We start from the raw sequence: 16,272 nt of genomic DNA on the forward strand, positions 1-16,272 counted from the left end.
CTCAGCTGTGGATCCAGGAGGACTCCCAAGTTGCGGACCCTGTCTGAGGGGTATAAATTTTGCCCCCCCAGCCTGATTGATGGAACGTTAGCCAAATTTTTGGGAGGAAAACACAACAGCCACTCGGTCTTTTCCGGGTTGAGTACCAGTTTGTTAGCTCTCATCCAGTCTTTAACAGCCTCAAGGCCCCGGTTCATCACGTCCACCGCTTCATTGAGTTGGCACGGGGCGGACAGATACAACTGCGTATCGTCCGCATATTGGTGGTACTTAATCCCGTGCCTCCGAATGATCTCGCCCAGCCGTTTCATGTATATGTTAAATAGCAGGGGGGACAGAACCGAGCCCTGCGGCACCCCATAGGTTAGGGGCCTCGGGGACGATCTCTCCCTCCCCACCAACACCGACTGCGACCTGTCCGAGAGGTAGGAGGAGAACCACTGTAAAACAGTGCCGCCCACCCCCACCTCCCGCAGTCGTCGCAGAAGGATACCATGGTCGATGGTATCGAAAGCCGCTGAGAGGTCGAGGAGAACCAGGATGGACGCGTGGCCTCCATCTCTGGCTCTCCAGAGATCATCGGTCAATGCGACAAAAGCGGTTTCAGTGCTGTAACCGGGCCTGAAGCCAGACTGGAAGGGGTCAAGATAGTTAGCTTCCTCCAAGGTACGCTGAAGCTGTAAGGCCACCACCTTCTCAACAACCTTCCCCAGAAAGGGGAGGTTGGAGACTGGACGATAGTTGTTAAGAACTGCTGGATCCAAGGACGGTTTCTTCAGGAGGGGCCTCACCACCGCCACCTTAAGCGCGGTGGGGAGGTGTCCCTCCCGAAGAGAGGCGGTAACAACCGCCTGGATCCAGCCTCGTGTCACCTCTCTGCTGTTGGTAGTCAGCCAAGAGGGACACGGGTCCAGTATGCAGGTGGAGGAACTCACAGCTCGCATAGCCTTGTCCACATCCCCAGAGGCAACATCCTGAAACTCAACCCAGAGATGGTCTACCAAGTTATTCCCCTGTGTCCCGGCTGGATCTGCGGGGGTGGAGTCCAGCTCCGATCGAAACCGAGCAACTTTGTCCGCCAAGAACTGACTATATTCCTCAGCCTTACCCTGCAGGGGGTTCCCCGTCTCCCTCCTATTTAGGAGGGAGCGGGTTATCCTAAACAGGGCGGCTGGGCGAGACTCGGCGGACGCTACCAAGGAGGCAATGTGTGATCTTTTGGCGGTTCTCAATGCCCAAATATACTCCTTGGTGCAAGCTGTCAACAGTGCTCGGTTCGATACGGACCTGTCGGACCTCCACTGGTGCTCTAGGCGTCTCCTCCGGCGCTTTATCTCGCGGAGCTCCTCGGTGAACCAAGGGGGTCTCCGCGAGCTGCTGACCCGTGTTTTGTTTGTAGTGAAGAATAAACTGACAGTTGGTCGGAGGGAAGGTGGGGGTGGGGGTGGAGGCTGAGTGTCCAAGGAAGCCAACCCAGACGAGCATCGCAGGGTGCAGAGGAACCCAGCAGACAGACGGGAGACCGGGGGGTGGGGAAGGAAGAGATCCCGTCCAGGGTAGGCTCTCCGCTTTTCCCTCTTTTTACCCTGGATGGGATCTCTTCCTTCCCCCCCCCCGGTCTCCCATCTGTCTGCTGGGTTCCTCTGCGCCCCAACTGGCAACGATCAATTCCAGACCCTCTAACTGGTAAATAGACCTGAGGCCATAAGTGGAATTGGGGTCCGTGGGGTCCGTGCAGGGAGGAGAAGAGAGATTCCTCCCAGCACGAACTCCACTGACTAAAGCGCTTTCACGTGCAGGGAGGAATCTCCTGTCCTCCCAGCTCCCTTTCGCCCGCAGCAGAGATCAGGCGGGCCAGAGGAAGCACTTTATTCAGTGGATGCGTGCAGGGAGGAGGGGATATATTCGTCCCTGCGCGTAGCCCACTGATTAAAATACTTGCTTTTGTTCGCCCGAGCTCTGATGCCGGCAAAAGAAAAGTCCTTTCCTTCACCTGAATCCCGCCCAAGCTCTGATGCAGGCACCGTGGGGTCCGTGCAGGGAGGAGAAGAGAGATTCCTCCCAGCACACACTCCACTGACTAAAGCGCTTTCATGTGCAGGAAGAATAAACTGACAGTTGGTCGGATGGAAGGTGGGGGTGGGGGTGGCAGCTGAGTGTCCAAGGAAGCCAAGCCAGATGGGCATCGCAGGGCGCAGAGGAATCCAGCAGACAGACGGGAGACCGGGGGGGAAGAGGGAGGAAGAGATCCCGTCCAGGGTAGGCTCTCCGCTTTTCCCTCTTTTTATCCTGGACGGGATCTCTTCCTTCCCCCCTCCCCAAGTTCTCCCATCTGTCTGCTGGCTTCCTCTGCGCCCTGCAATGCCCGGCGCCTCATGAACATGGGTAGCGGCGATGTGACGCCTTTGCATCCCTATTGAGGTTGGCATGTTTCCGGTGGTGCTCTGGGAGGAGGGGGAATGATGGAGGGGAGGACGGCGGCACGGCGGCCGGTGCCTAGAGCGGAGCCAAAAGAGGTCCGTGACGGTGGCTCGGAGCCGAACGGGAAGAAAAGGCGCTGCAGGCCTGGGGAGTGGGGGAGCGGGAGGAGTGCTGGTGGTTTGTTTTTGGGGTGGGGGGCGTGACGGGGAAGGGGGTGACTGCGCGGAGAGGCTCAGAGGCGGACCGTGCAAGCTCCCTTTCCCAGCGCACGCCCCTGTCAGCACCGTCCCCACCGACTGCCAGGCGTATCTGCCTCTGAGCCTCTCCGTTTTGTTCCGAGAACGGGCTGCTCGGTGAGAGGAAAGGGAGCTCCCTGGGAAGCGAGAGCAGCGAAGAGGTGATGCAGTTGCAGAATTCCCCGACACTCACTTTTTTTTTAACCCAGCCTACCTCGTAGGGTTGTTGTTACGGGGCTAGACTAGGAAAGGCAGCCTCTCTCCCATTTTCGAGAAAAAGTGAGGTTGTCCATCTGGTAGAACAACCACCTGTGCAATTTGGTGGCGATCCGTGAACGTTCAAGCCATGTAATGCGTGGGAAGGCATAGAATAAAGTTAGCATACTTGAAATGAAATAGGCTTTGGTTATGTTTAGGTTGCATTAGCTAAAATGTGCCAATACCGTCCTTGTTGGTAAGAATTGTTGTCATGTTAGAAGAATAACTAAGGCTGACAACCTAATCTACTCTGTGTTAAATAAATAAAATGGATGGAAGGAAATGAAAGAATACAGAAAAGGTTGGTGAGGCATTTAGTGGCCTATGGATGAGAATGGTGGCTGTTTAGTAAGAAAATCTGTTTGGAATGTGCATATATATTCATATGTGGCCATAGCAAAATAATAAATAGAAATAAAAAATCATGAGTGATTTTTACTGATTTTTATGAAAGTGAGAGGATTAGTGAAGGCTAGGTGCAGCAAGGATCCCACTATCTTACTATTTTATTTTTCTTTATGTATACTGAGAGCATATTCACCAAAGACAAATTCCTTTTGTGTCCAATCACACTTGGCTAATAAACTATTCTATTCTATTTTACTCTACTCTATTCATTTCTATTTCAATTCTAACAAGGAGTTTAGCTTCCCTCTCTTGAAAATGTAAGCCAGCATAAGGCATTATAATGCAAGCTAGCCTTAACTTTCAAACATTTAGTGACCAAAGTTACAATGGCATTGAAAAAAGTGTCTGATGACCATTTTCACACTTAGCGACCATTTTCACACTTAGCGACTGTTGCAGCATCCTCATGGTCACATGATCAAAATTTTGATGTTTGGCAACAGATTCGTATTTATGATGGTTTCAGTGTCCTGGGGTCATGTTTGACAAAATATAATTTTTTTAATCAAGCCCCCCTCCCCCCCCCCCCGGGGTCAATGGTGTCCCTCTTTACCAATCTGAAAATCTGCTCACCTTACTTATACCACCAGTCAAAAAAGAAATCCCAATGGGTAAAATATAATTTCCCTTCTGTTTCTCTGGTGCTAATTCTCCAATTTCCATTCACATATAAACTCTTTTTCACAAGTCTTTGTATGCATAAAATGTCCCTTTTCTAGGCCAGGTTTTTCAGGTTGCGTTCTGCAGAACCTTAGGGTTCCATGAGAACTTGATAGGATTCTGTGATAAACTTAAAGAGGAAAAAAGTTCATGCAGCTCTGTCATTAGTGCTTTGCCTAGATTAAAGGTTCCAGGATTATTATTTTTGATTTAACACATTGTGCAGCCTGAAATCTTTGAAAAGTCCTTTTGTAGGTTCTCTTTTTCTATCACTACAGCTCTCCACACCCAAACAGTGCAGGTGGTAAAGAGCAAGCAAAGATCACTGTCCAGTTTGAACAATTCCCCTTGTTTAAAAAGATTCACAAACCCCTTCTGGAATAGATTTTTACAAATGTAGAGAAAAGGGAAGTAAAAGATCGATTTCTGTTCCCATTACCAGTCATAATAGCAATATATTAACCTAAAATAGGATTTAATATTAATAATGTTTTTAAACTCTTACTTTGATTAACAGGTTTACGTAAAATGCAAGCATCATTTTAATCTAATTTTTATTTTTCAGATGCAAATTCAGTTTTGAAAGATGTAAAGATGGTGAATTCTAAACTCGGATCACTTGAACTAGGCAAGTAGTTTGTCTGCAGAAGTACAGTTAACATTTGCATATGTAGTTGCAGAATGTTTTTTCTAGGAATTAGTATGGTTTGCCCTTACAGATAGTCCTCGATTAACAGATGTAATGGATACTGCTCATTATGGTTGTTAAATAATGATGTTCATAAAATGGGTCACCATATGGCAGACTTGATTTTATTACCTTTTTTGAGGTGGTTATTAAGCAAATAACCATAGTTGTTAACTGATTCTGCAGGTGTTAAGGAAATGCTGCAGGTGTTAAGCAAACCCATTATTTTCTATGGAGCATTTTTGCCAAAAACTGGAAATAAATGTAAGATTTTGGCAAAAATGTCATAGATGTCATGAGATACTGCAGATGATTGTAAATGCAGGCTGGTGCAACCACATGACTGAGAGCCAGCCATTGGAACTTTAAAATTAGGTTATAAATGCCTTCTGTGAGTCTATCCTAACTTTTAATGGTTGCTAAGCAACTGGTTATAAATCAAGGATTACCTGTAAGCGTTATACATTAAACATGTTATTCTCAAACTTCATTATTTTTCTCAAAAATACTTGTGTTTTATAATAATATATATTAAAATATTACATTTATATGCTGCCTGACTCTCCATGACTATAGGCGATTCACAATTGTTAAAAACATTTTAAAACAGAACAATACAAACTGTAGCAACATTAAAAAAAAAAAATCCCACAGAGGAACAAGGAAAAATAGACAGGGGTGTTCCTCAGCCAAATCCTGGACAAAGAGCCATATCTTTCAATCACACTTAACTATTAATGATGTCAAATATCAATGTATATTGAAAGGTTCAATTTCAAGTCTTCTAATTCTTCATTTAATTGTTTACAAACAGGAGAGGAAAATGAATATATTGATGATTTCAACAGGTAAGAGGAAAAATATTTAAAACTATTAATTTTCAGGAAGATGGATATAAATAGCATCATTCAAGGATAGGTCACTCCTAGGAGGACTTTCCCAGCTTATACGCTATAGTAGATATATTCTATTTATAATTTCACATATTTCTAATTAAGCTTACATTGTTTATATTTTCCTCCCTAGAAATGATCAAAAATGTTATGTGAAACAGTACCTTTTACCTATCTGGTCTTTCAGGCCTGCTATGATTGAGTATTTCCAAAGGAGAGGGATAACACTTGAGATAAATTGGATGGGGAAATAGCTAAGTAAGAGAAGCAGCTGGAGGAAAAGCTTGCTTTTAGAAATCTAATCTTGCTTGGCCATGCTATGCATAGGAATACAAAATGGAGATCATTTTTTTCAGGAAAACTCACCTAAATCTCTTCATTGTTGTAATTGTTTTCTGCAGTAGCACTATTCAATTTACTCAAGTGCTTTACACTTTAAAAAGCGGGGCTTGAAAATTTGTTTTATATTTAATATTTTAAAAATTTTATAAAATTTTAAGTTTGGTTAATTTTATAAATTCTTTGATATCTGGCAATTCATATGTCATTAACTGTAAAGTCACTTGACATTGCATCTGATTAAATGCTTAGATGAGTTTTTAGGAGCAAAATTATTTGTAAATCAATATCAAATTGGATTTGATGCCAAGTTATGAACTTTGTTTGAAGTAGTCTATGTATCATTTTATATGCACAATATTATATGTAGGAATAAATCCTTTATAATAAATTTCATTGCACAAGTACTAAATCATTTCAAAAGGAAATCAGGATTTATGTTATTGTGTAATAAATGCTTCTGGCTTCTTATATCTCTGGATTTCAGATTTTTCTTGTAGAGGTTTCAAAAAAGAATAAATGGGATTAAATGTTCTTTGCCTCCATGTTTATTGTAATGTTATTTGTATTTGTATTTTGTATTTATTAATACTTATAGGCCGCCCTTTTCCCTGAGGGGACTCAGGGCGGCTTACATAAAATAAGGAGGGGGATATACAGACAATAGACACACACAATACATAGAAGTAAAATAGTAAGCAACATTCATTCATCATTCGGGTGGGGACAGATTATCTTTGTCCCCAGGCCTGACGGGCTAGCCAGGTCTTGAGGGCTGTGCGGAAGGTCTGGACGGTGGTGAGGGTACGAATCTCCACGGGGAAATCGTTCCAAAGGGTCGGAGTTATTGTAATGTTATAAATCATATATTGTACTGTTTCAAGACAAATTTCAGTGCAGTAATATTTATGTAATATGATCATTTAATTTTCATATTTTAACTTTTTTTATAGCACCAGTCATCGGTCAAAGAAAAGTGAAGTCAGCATTGGTGAAGAAATAGATGATATTTCTATGGAAATAGAAGACTTCATTACTAGTGAAAAGGTATGATTTGCTTTAATTTAACACTCTAATTGGGGTTGATGATATATCTATGTAGTATATAGCAAAATAAACCATTACTTGCAAAGGAATTAATATCACAAATTGATACACACACACACACACACACACACACACACACACACACACACACACACAGTCAATATATTGCTTTTGATCCAGAACTGTTCCCAATAAAATATAAATGAGGTCGCTATTGAATATTAGCAGATTTCAATATAGGATATGTTTTAAAACAACAAAGGTTTGAGACAATCATATGGTAAAGAAAAGGGAAGGAAGATGATATTTTTGTAGCTGAATTGAGAATATTACTCCAAGATAAGTGAGCAGTTCCCATACTTGTTTGTGCAGGTCCCCAGTTTGTACAAAAATATAAAGGAGGAATTGCAGAAATACTAATTGTTACAAATGCATATGGACTGCATTTTTTTGCTTCTGTGTGGCTTTTTGCATTAGTGTAAGCAGTGCTAAATGATCAGAAACTCAAATATTAATATGATGCACAGGTCTAAGATCCTAGCTGATTTTACTTCTTTCAGTCCACAATTTATAAGCAAAAAGCAAATCCTCATTTAGGATCTTAAATGTAATAAACTCCAGTTTGAACACCACCATACGTTTTTCATCTTTGATTAGTATAACTGTTGGCATGAATGGGAAGAGCTAGAGAAAAAGGGAACACAATGCATGCACTGTTTTTTGCAGTCATCTATACGATTGCAGCTTTTAATAAAGCTCACAAATAACAAAATGAGCAATAGGGGGAAAACTAATGAGAACAATGACCACGAAAGTATCATCTGTATACTCTAATACAGTGATAGCGAACCTTTTTTGGCTGCCATGCCAAAAGTGGGGGGAGCACAAGGGGGGTTGTGCGCCGGCGTGCCACACTCATAATGCTATGCGTGCGACACCACCACCACCTGCACGCATGTGCGCGACCAGCAACACCCCCACCCCACATTTGCCATGACTTTTTTGGACTTCCCAGGTTCCTGAGGCTTTCTAGGAGCCTGGGGAGGGCGAAAACAGCTTTCTCCCCAACGCCCTCCGGAGGCCTCAGGAGCTTCCCTGAAGGCTCCGTAGGGCAAAAAATGGACCTACAGGGAACCTGGAAGTTTGGGAATGGTGACTTCCGATTTGTCCGTAGGAGCGATTTTCGACCTCCTGAGTCTTCAGGAGGCTTCCTTGAGCAAAAAATGCTCATAGGGCCTGTTTTTGCCCTCCAGAGCCTTCAGAGAAGCCTGAAGGCCCCAGAAGTCGAACTTCGGGTTCCCCATAGGTCCGTTTTTCACCCTCCGGAGGCTTCAGGAGCTTTCAGGAGGCTTTCCTGAAGGCTCCGGAGGGCGAAAAACGGCCCTACGAGCAAACTGGAAGTGACTTCTGGTTTGCCCTAGGCTAGGGCCAGTTTTCGCATGCTCCAGAGGGCGAAAAATGGCCTCAAAAGAAGGCTGGCCAGCTGACAGGGCAATGACTTGTGTGCCCTGACAAATGGCTCCATGTGCCACCTGTGTTCACCATCACGGCTCTAATATTTTGCTTGAAAAAGAAGCCCTGCTGCTTTAGAAGGCATGGCAAAATGTGGGACAAATACAAAATCTAGTCATACTTCTTCCATTGACAAAGTAGGAAAAACCTGCACCAAAAAACCTGGCTACAAGTGACAGAATCTCATTTAGTTAACCCAGTCCCAGAATACAATATTTGAAGTGGTTGATGGCCAGATATTCAAGATATGCAGGGTACGATAATCTTACCTGAAGAATAACAATAACGCTTAGACTTATATACTGCTTTACAGTGCTTTACAGCCCTCTCTAAGCAGTTCACAGAGTCAGCATATTGTCCCAACAATCTGGGTCCTCATTTTACCAACCTCGGGGGTGTGTGTGGAAGGATGAGTCAACCTGAGCCGGTCAGGATCAAAACCAGAATGTGGGCAGAATTAGCTTGCAATACTGCATTCTGACCATTGCACCACCATGGCTGCTAATAGGTATGAGCCTTTTAGTTTAGTTTATTTCTCGCTGCCAATTCGAAAGCAAAATTGAAGCTAATCTGAAACTTTGAATCAAGATTGGATTATGCCACATTCTGAACGGGACCTTTCTTCAATAACAGATATCAGTGTTACAATATCTCAAGGGTTGCCGCAAAGAAGAGGGAGTCAAGCTGTTCTCCAGGGCGCCTGAGTGTAGAACAAGAAGCAATGGGTGGAAAGTAATCAAGGAGAGAAGCAATTTAGAACCGAGGAAAAATTTCCTAACAGTTAGAACAATTAATGAGTGGAACAGCTTGCCTCCAGAAGTTGTGAATGCTCCTACTCTGGAAATCTTTAAGAAGATGTTGGATAGCCATTTGTCTGAAATGGTATAAGGTTTCCTGCCTAGGCAGGGGGTTGGACTAGAAGACCTCCAAGGTCCCTTCCAACTCTGCTATTGTATTATTGTATATATATTTTGCACTGTATGTTTCCTAAAGTCTCTGATACAGCCTTTTTTAAACAAAAATAATGTATTTAACAGACAACATACATTAATCTAAATTTTAATATTAGTAATTTCCCTATTTTTTTTCTTTCTAGCTTTAAGACCTCACACAAGACTTCACTGTTTCTCAGTTAAGCGTTGAAGCAGATTACCTAGAGGATGTTGCATGAGTAGAGAGCAGAAATCTTAAATGGTGGGACTGTTGACCTTTGTAGACTGTATTTTAAGACAATCAATCTTCTGAAATACCCCTCACAAATTGTGCCTTTTATTTCAAGAGAAAAAATAAAACAACCCAACAAAGCTGGAGAGGGGAAAGATTTTAAGCTCGCAAAGAATGGAGTTTAATACTGCTGACTAGTTCAACTAAGGTAGTAGTTAGGTCCCAGAGAGATGTCTGTTGCAGGCGACAGACACACCACCATTTGATTTATAAACATTCATAAGGGAAGAAATACATAAAGTATATGAAGAATGGCAGACATGGTTTGATGTTATGGCAACTATCTAGTTTTTTTTAGCTGAAGAAAGTAAGAAAATTCAGCAAGGTTGCTATTTTGTTGACTCAGTTTTCAGTATAATTTATCTTTTAGCTACTGAAGTTATTTTAGTTGACAGGGCATAATTCTCAAAATTCTCAAAATGGCAATAGAATACCTAACTTGAGGTATATTACATGTTCTGAATTATGAATCCCTCAGGATTTCTAGCAAGTTGACCTTTTTTTGCAGCTTTAAGTGTTTAGTTTTGTGGCCAAGATTGCTAGGTACTTCTGAATATTGCCGCTGAAATGTGAGCCTTAACTTTAAACCTATTTTTATAGATATTAAAACATTGTTACCATTTTGTTTAATTTAATGAAAATTATAAATGATTATTAGCATGTTTTTTTCTTTGAAACACAGGTGAATGCAAAATAAAAATATTTCCCAAAAACTTAAAAGTTCTGTGATAACAGTCCTTTATTTAAAATAATTCTCTTTGTGATCCTTGTCTTTTATTTTTTTTAAGTATTATTTGACATTTTCTAAACATTAAAATCACAATTATACTTTTACAGCTTTCTGTTATCGGTACCGTATATATTCGAGTATAAGCCGAGTTTTTCAGCCCACTTTTTGGGCTGAAAAAAGCCGCCTCGGTTTATACTCGAGTCTACAACTGGATCCGGCAGTGCTGTTGCCTGTTGGAGGAGGAGGAGGTGAACCAGCCTGCCATCGCCAGCCACCGCCAGCCCCGCCGCTCTTCATGAACCCTTCCAAGCCCCACAGTCCAGCGGACGGAGCAGAAACAGCCCCGGGGCTTCGCTGCCGCTCCCCGCATTTTTTGCACGGGGATCCCTTGGAGAGGGGATTCTAGCCTGCCATCGCTGGCCACCGCCAGCCCCGCCGCTCTTCACAAACCCTTCCAAGCCCCACAGTCCAGCGGACGGAGCAGAAACAGCCCCGGGGCTTTGCTGCCGCTCCCCGCATTTTTTGCATGGGGATCCCTTGGAGAGGGGATTCTAGCCTGCCATCGCTCGCCACCGCCAGCCTCGACGCTCTTCCCGCTCCCTTCCAAGCCCCACAGTCCAGCGGACGGAGCAGAAACAGCCCCGGGGCTTCGCTGCCGCTCCCCGCATTTTCTGCATGGGGATCCCTTGGAGAGGGGATTCCAGCCTGCCATCGCTGGCCACCGCCAGTCCCGCCGCTCTTCACAAACCCTTCCAAGCCCCACAGTCCAGCGGACGGAGCAGAAACAGCCCCGGGGCTTCGCTGCCGCTCCCCGCATTTTTTGCACGGGGATCCCTTGGAGAGGGGATTCTAGCCTGCCATCGCTGGCCACCGCCAGCCCCGCCGCTCTTCACAAACCCTTCCAAGCCCCACAGTCCAGCGGACGGAGCAGAAACAGCCCCGGGGCTTCGCTGCCGCTCCCTGCATTTTTTGCACGGGGATCCCTTGGAGAGGGGATTCTAGCCTGCCATCGCTCGCCACCGCCAGCCCCGCCGCTCTTCACAAACCCTTCCAAGCCCCACAGTCCAGCGGACGGAGCAGAAACAGCCCCGGGGCTTCGCTGCCACTCCCCGCATTTTTTGCACGGGGATCCCTTGGAGAGGGGATTCTAGCCTGCCATCGCTCGCCACCGCCAGCCCCGCCGCTCTTCACAAACCCTTCCAAGCCCCACAGTCCAGCGGACGGAGCAGAAACAGCCCCAGGGCTTCGCTGCCGCTCCCCGCATTTTTTGCACGGGGATCCCTTGGAGAGGGGATTCTAGCCTGCCATCGCCGGCCACCGCCAGCCCCGCCGAGAAGAAACCTCACTGATGCAATCCATGAGAAAAATATACAAACAACATCAATAGTATAAAGCAGTGGTCCCCAACCCCCGGTCCGCTTTGGTAGCCACCCGCCCGGCTGCCTTGGTAGCCCGTGGAGACGGAGCGCGTTCGGTTAGCCGCTACCTGGGGGCGCCGTCCCCATGACGTCACCGCGGAGTCCTTGCCTCCTTCCCTGGCGAGGCTTTCTCCCCGCCAGCCAATCAGAGGCCAGTCCCCGGGCAAACGGGGACAAGTTGCTGGCCGGTCGAAGCAGAAGCGGGAGATTGGAGGGGGGGGAGAGAGAGCGAGAGAGAGCGCTGGGCGGGTGGCAGTGCGTTCCACAGCGGACTAGGCGTGCCGCGGGCTGCCAAAAAACCCCCACACACATGTACACACACTGCCTCTCTGGCAATTGGCTGCCCAGGAAGGGAGCGGGGAGCTTTCACAGATAGGAACGTGATGGGGTTTGTTTTCTTCCCCCACTCCTGAGCCCCCCTTTTTTTTTTTGCTTGCCTTCTGGGGTCTCCGCCGTGGAGCAGCCGAGGTCAGATGGGGAGGCGGAGAGAGAGAGAGAGAGAGAGAGAGAGAGATGGGCGGGTGGCAGCTGTCTGTGAAACATCTTCCCCTCCCCACCTCCTGGGCAGCCAATTGCCAGAGAGGCACGGTGGGGGTGGTGGGGGTGGTGGGGGTGGAAGGAAATAAAAAGAGAAGTTGCCCTTTCATTTTGCAATCTCTCTCTACGACCTTGTTTCATTCTCTTCCCTTTTGTTTCGTCCTCATTTCTCAATCTCAGCAACTTTAACACTTTTGGACTTCAACTCCCCAAATTGCCCAGCCAGCTAGAATAGATAGATAGATGGTGGATAGGTGATTGATAGATAGAGAGGGATGGATGGATGGATAAATAGATAAATAGATAGATAGATGATAGATAGATAGAGGATATATACACATACACGCATACACACATACATACACAGAGAGAGACAGAGACAGAGACAGAGACAGAGACAGACATGGATGGATATACTATAAAGAATAATCCAAACTCCTTGGATGTTCTGGGCACCTTTTTCCCACCTGGGCCTATTCACAGATGCCACTTCGGAATCTTTCTCAGGTTCCCTGACTCCTGTTTGGGCACACTCCCTAATCTGGTTCAGTGGTCTTCAACTCCCCCCCCCCAATGAATGGGAAGACACTCCCCCCTCCATCCCCAAATCCTGAATGCCTTTGCCAACTGGAAGGAATGGTGGCTGAGAAGCAGAGTTACAGGGATTCCTTGGGAGAAAACGGCACATTTTTGGTTCTTTTCACCTCATTTTATTCCATCCAGAAAATGCGGGGAGCAGCAGCGAAGCCCTGGGGCTGTTTCTGCTCCGTCCGCTGGACTGTGGGGCTTGGAAGGGTTCGGGAAGAGCGGCGGGGCTGGCGGTGGCAGGCGATGGCAGGCTGGTTCGCCTCCTCCTCCTCCAACAGCACTGCCGGATATCCGTCCAACGCTGCGGGGGCGCCAACGGGAGCTTTGGCGGCTTCACCTCAGCCGCAGCGCTGGGCAGCAAATGTGCTGGTACTGTTGGAGGAGGAGGAGGAGGCGGCACCTGAGGACAGGACAAGAAGCAATGGAAACTTGTCAGAAGGAGACTCAAGCTGGAAATAAGGAGAAATCTGACAGTAAGAACAATTAAAATCCTAGGAAAATGTCCTTTCATGAAAAATTACTTTTTCAGTTAACTCTGCCTGACATTAGTTGGGCGAACAGAAATATTAGTTGGCCAATTCTAAAAGGGAGCACCAGAAAGAACTTAAAATATTTTTTAAGAGAGCTGGGTTTTTCATTTATATTATATGTATGAACAGAATTAACACAAATTGCAGATACCAATCAAACATAAAGAAAAAAAGGATGAAATAATGCTCATTTTTAAAAACTCAGTGAAAATAAAAACAATATACCAAGAAGGTGGCATACTGGTTGTGATTTGATCTCTTCGTGGGATCCTGGGGATCCCCTATACAAGTATTTTAATATTGCAGACTTGCAGTATTATAAGTCATACTGATGTTATAGAACACTTTAATTAAGCGGGTCCCTTGAATAAACATAACTTTGAGTTTCAAATAACACTGATTTTTTATTTTTGAAATTTACCGGTATCTGCTGCATTTCCCACCCTAGGCTTATACTCGAGTCAATAACTTTTCCAGCTTTTTGGGGTAAAATTGGGTGCCTCGGCTTATATTCGGGTCGGCTTATACTCGAGTATATACGGTATTTCTTTTTTCTGATTTCGGGTTTACCATTTTCCATTCTATTATCTTATACATATTCTTTGTTTCATACTTTCTCATTTTTACAATATATACATCTATATACAATATTTCCATTTCTATTGCTTTCTAAGTATATGCCATCTCTTTTCATTATGTTTACGATGGAACTAAGAGATAGAGAGGAAACAGTACCACAAGATATGGAATAGGTGGTATAACTGGCTCGAAAAAGGATGTAAAATCAATGCACAAGGAACACATACATCCTTGTCTTTTAATGCTGAGTATGAAGCTTCTTTAGCCTGCTTCTAGACACCTTAAGTTATAAAACCTAAGTGGTCTGTATATCATATATGGCTATGCTTATGTTTAAATACATATAGAAATACAGTGTTTACTAATAAGCTTTGTACAAGAATTTTAATTGATACTCAGCAATATATTATCTGCGATTTAGTTATATTAATCCTTGGCCATTTTTTTGAGCATCTTAGTGCACCTTAATAAAAACTGACAACTTTTGAAGTATTTTTTTTTAATTAAAATTATTCCAATTACTATCAGTAAACTGAAATTGGTTGTGATTTGCAGTTTATTTTTAAGGTTGCCTTTCACCACTGGCTTGTTAGGCCATGCTATTTGTAATTCATATGAATTATAGCCAAGCAGTTGAGGAAGGTATTAGTAGGAAAGGCTGCTTTAGTTTCAGTCTGCTTTCTACTTGTTGAGTATATTAAATAACAAACTTTCCATACAAGCACTTATGGTGGAAACATTGTGAAAATTTAAATTTTGGGCTCCCCTCCCCCCAAAAATCTTGTTTCTGTGGTAGACTGAGTTCTAGAGAAGGTAACACTTGCGTGTACTTTTTTGCCACTTTAGTTGGTGAAGCCAACAATGAATTTATATAGTTTTTCATGAATTAATACAACTACGGTTGCTGACGTCCATGCAACTGTTACTAGTGTTGTGATGGGCTTTGGTGGGTTGGAGTCAAGTGGGATAAATACTGTTTAACAAGAGTCCCTACTTAGCTTAAAACAAAAAAAAATGTGTTGAGATTTGCAGACATTGTGTTTTCATTCCATTTTCTCCTTTTATAAATAGTACTTTCAAAGATCTATTCCTACCTAAACTACTATTTATTGTAGTTAGATGGTAAATATGAGAAGAATAACTGCAAAGGACTCACAAAAAATAATCGAGTTTTATACAGCATACTTTCATTAGGCATTAAGTATTAGGAAAAGATGGATCTACTGAAGTTCAGTATGAAGTCAGAAGTTTCCATTGCATTCTGTGGCCAAATTCACTTTTCCTATCAAGCCATAGTGATTATAGTGGCTCAGTTAATACCAAGTACTAAGCCAACGGTATTTGAAAGGCCCTAAGCTAGTTCCGTAATTACATGTAGTGATATAATTACATCACTGAAATTTTTAAAGCTTTTAAAGTTTTTCTGGTATTGCACTGCATTTTCTATATGCTCCAGGTCACATGTTGAGAATGAAGTGTCCCTGAAGCTGTGGTCCAAGCTTCCTAGGGAATACTAAAGTTGTACTATATCAATTCACCTGATAAAATGTAGTTCAGTGGGACACATTTTGAGTACTGCACACAACACAGGATTGCATCTCGAGTATGAGACAATGTGACTTATAATGCAACTACATATATGTATAAGATGGGTGTCAAACTGGCGGCCTGCGGGACAGATGCATCACACACAGGCCATGCCCACCCAGCTCCAAGAAGAGGGAAACAAAATGTCACATGATGACCATGTGATGCTGCAAGTTTGACACCTGTAGTATAAAGATCATCATTGGTTACTTTTGCGCAAAGCACACACTTATATATTAAGTCTATATCTTCATTAGAGTTTTCAAATGTATGGATTATAGGTTACTGTAGATGCTTTAACTGTTGTTAAATTATTACTGCCTTCTGTAAGCTGTCAGGGCATCAATTTAATAATAGCAATAGCATTTAGACTTATATACAATGCTTTACAGCCCTCTCTAAGCACTTTACAGAGTCAGCATATTGCCCCCAACAATCTGGGTCCTCATTTTACTGACCACGGAAGTATGAAAGGCTGAGTCAACCTTGAGCCGGTCAGGATCAAACTGCCGAACTGTTGGCAGCCGGCAATCAGCAGAAGTAGAGCCTGCAAATACTGCATTCTAACCACCATGCCACCGCATCAACTCTGCTCCACAAGATCAGACCACTTTCAA

General features: G+C 44.0%; 1 long non-coding RNA gene across 1 annotated transcript; it reads left to right on the plus strand.

Moving 5' to 3' along the window:
• The first annotated feature begins 5,483 nt into the window (after window positions 1–5,483).
• Window positions 5,484–10,290, plus strand: LOC148045052 (uncharacterized). The gene is made up of 3 exons (XR_015697170.1): window positions 5,484–5,519; window positions 6,857–6,950; window positions 9,559–10,290. It is a non-coding gene; the product is annotated as an uncharacterized LOC148045052 (long non-coding RNA).
• Window positions 10,291–16,272: the final 5,982 nt, after the last annotated feature.

The sequence above is a fragment of the Thamnophis sirtalis genome, unplaced genomic scaffold (assembly GCF_051295495.1).
Source record: "Thamnophis sirtalis isolate CommonGarterSnake01/CBP01778 unplaced genomic scaffold, rThaSir2_p1.2 scaffold_6, whole genome shotgun sequence".
NCBI classification, from domain to species: Eukaryota; Metazoa; Chordata; class Lepidosauria; order Squamata; family Natricidae; genus Thamnophis; species Thamnophis sirtalis.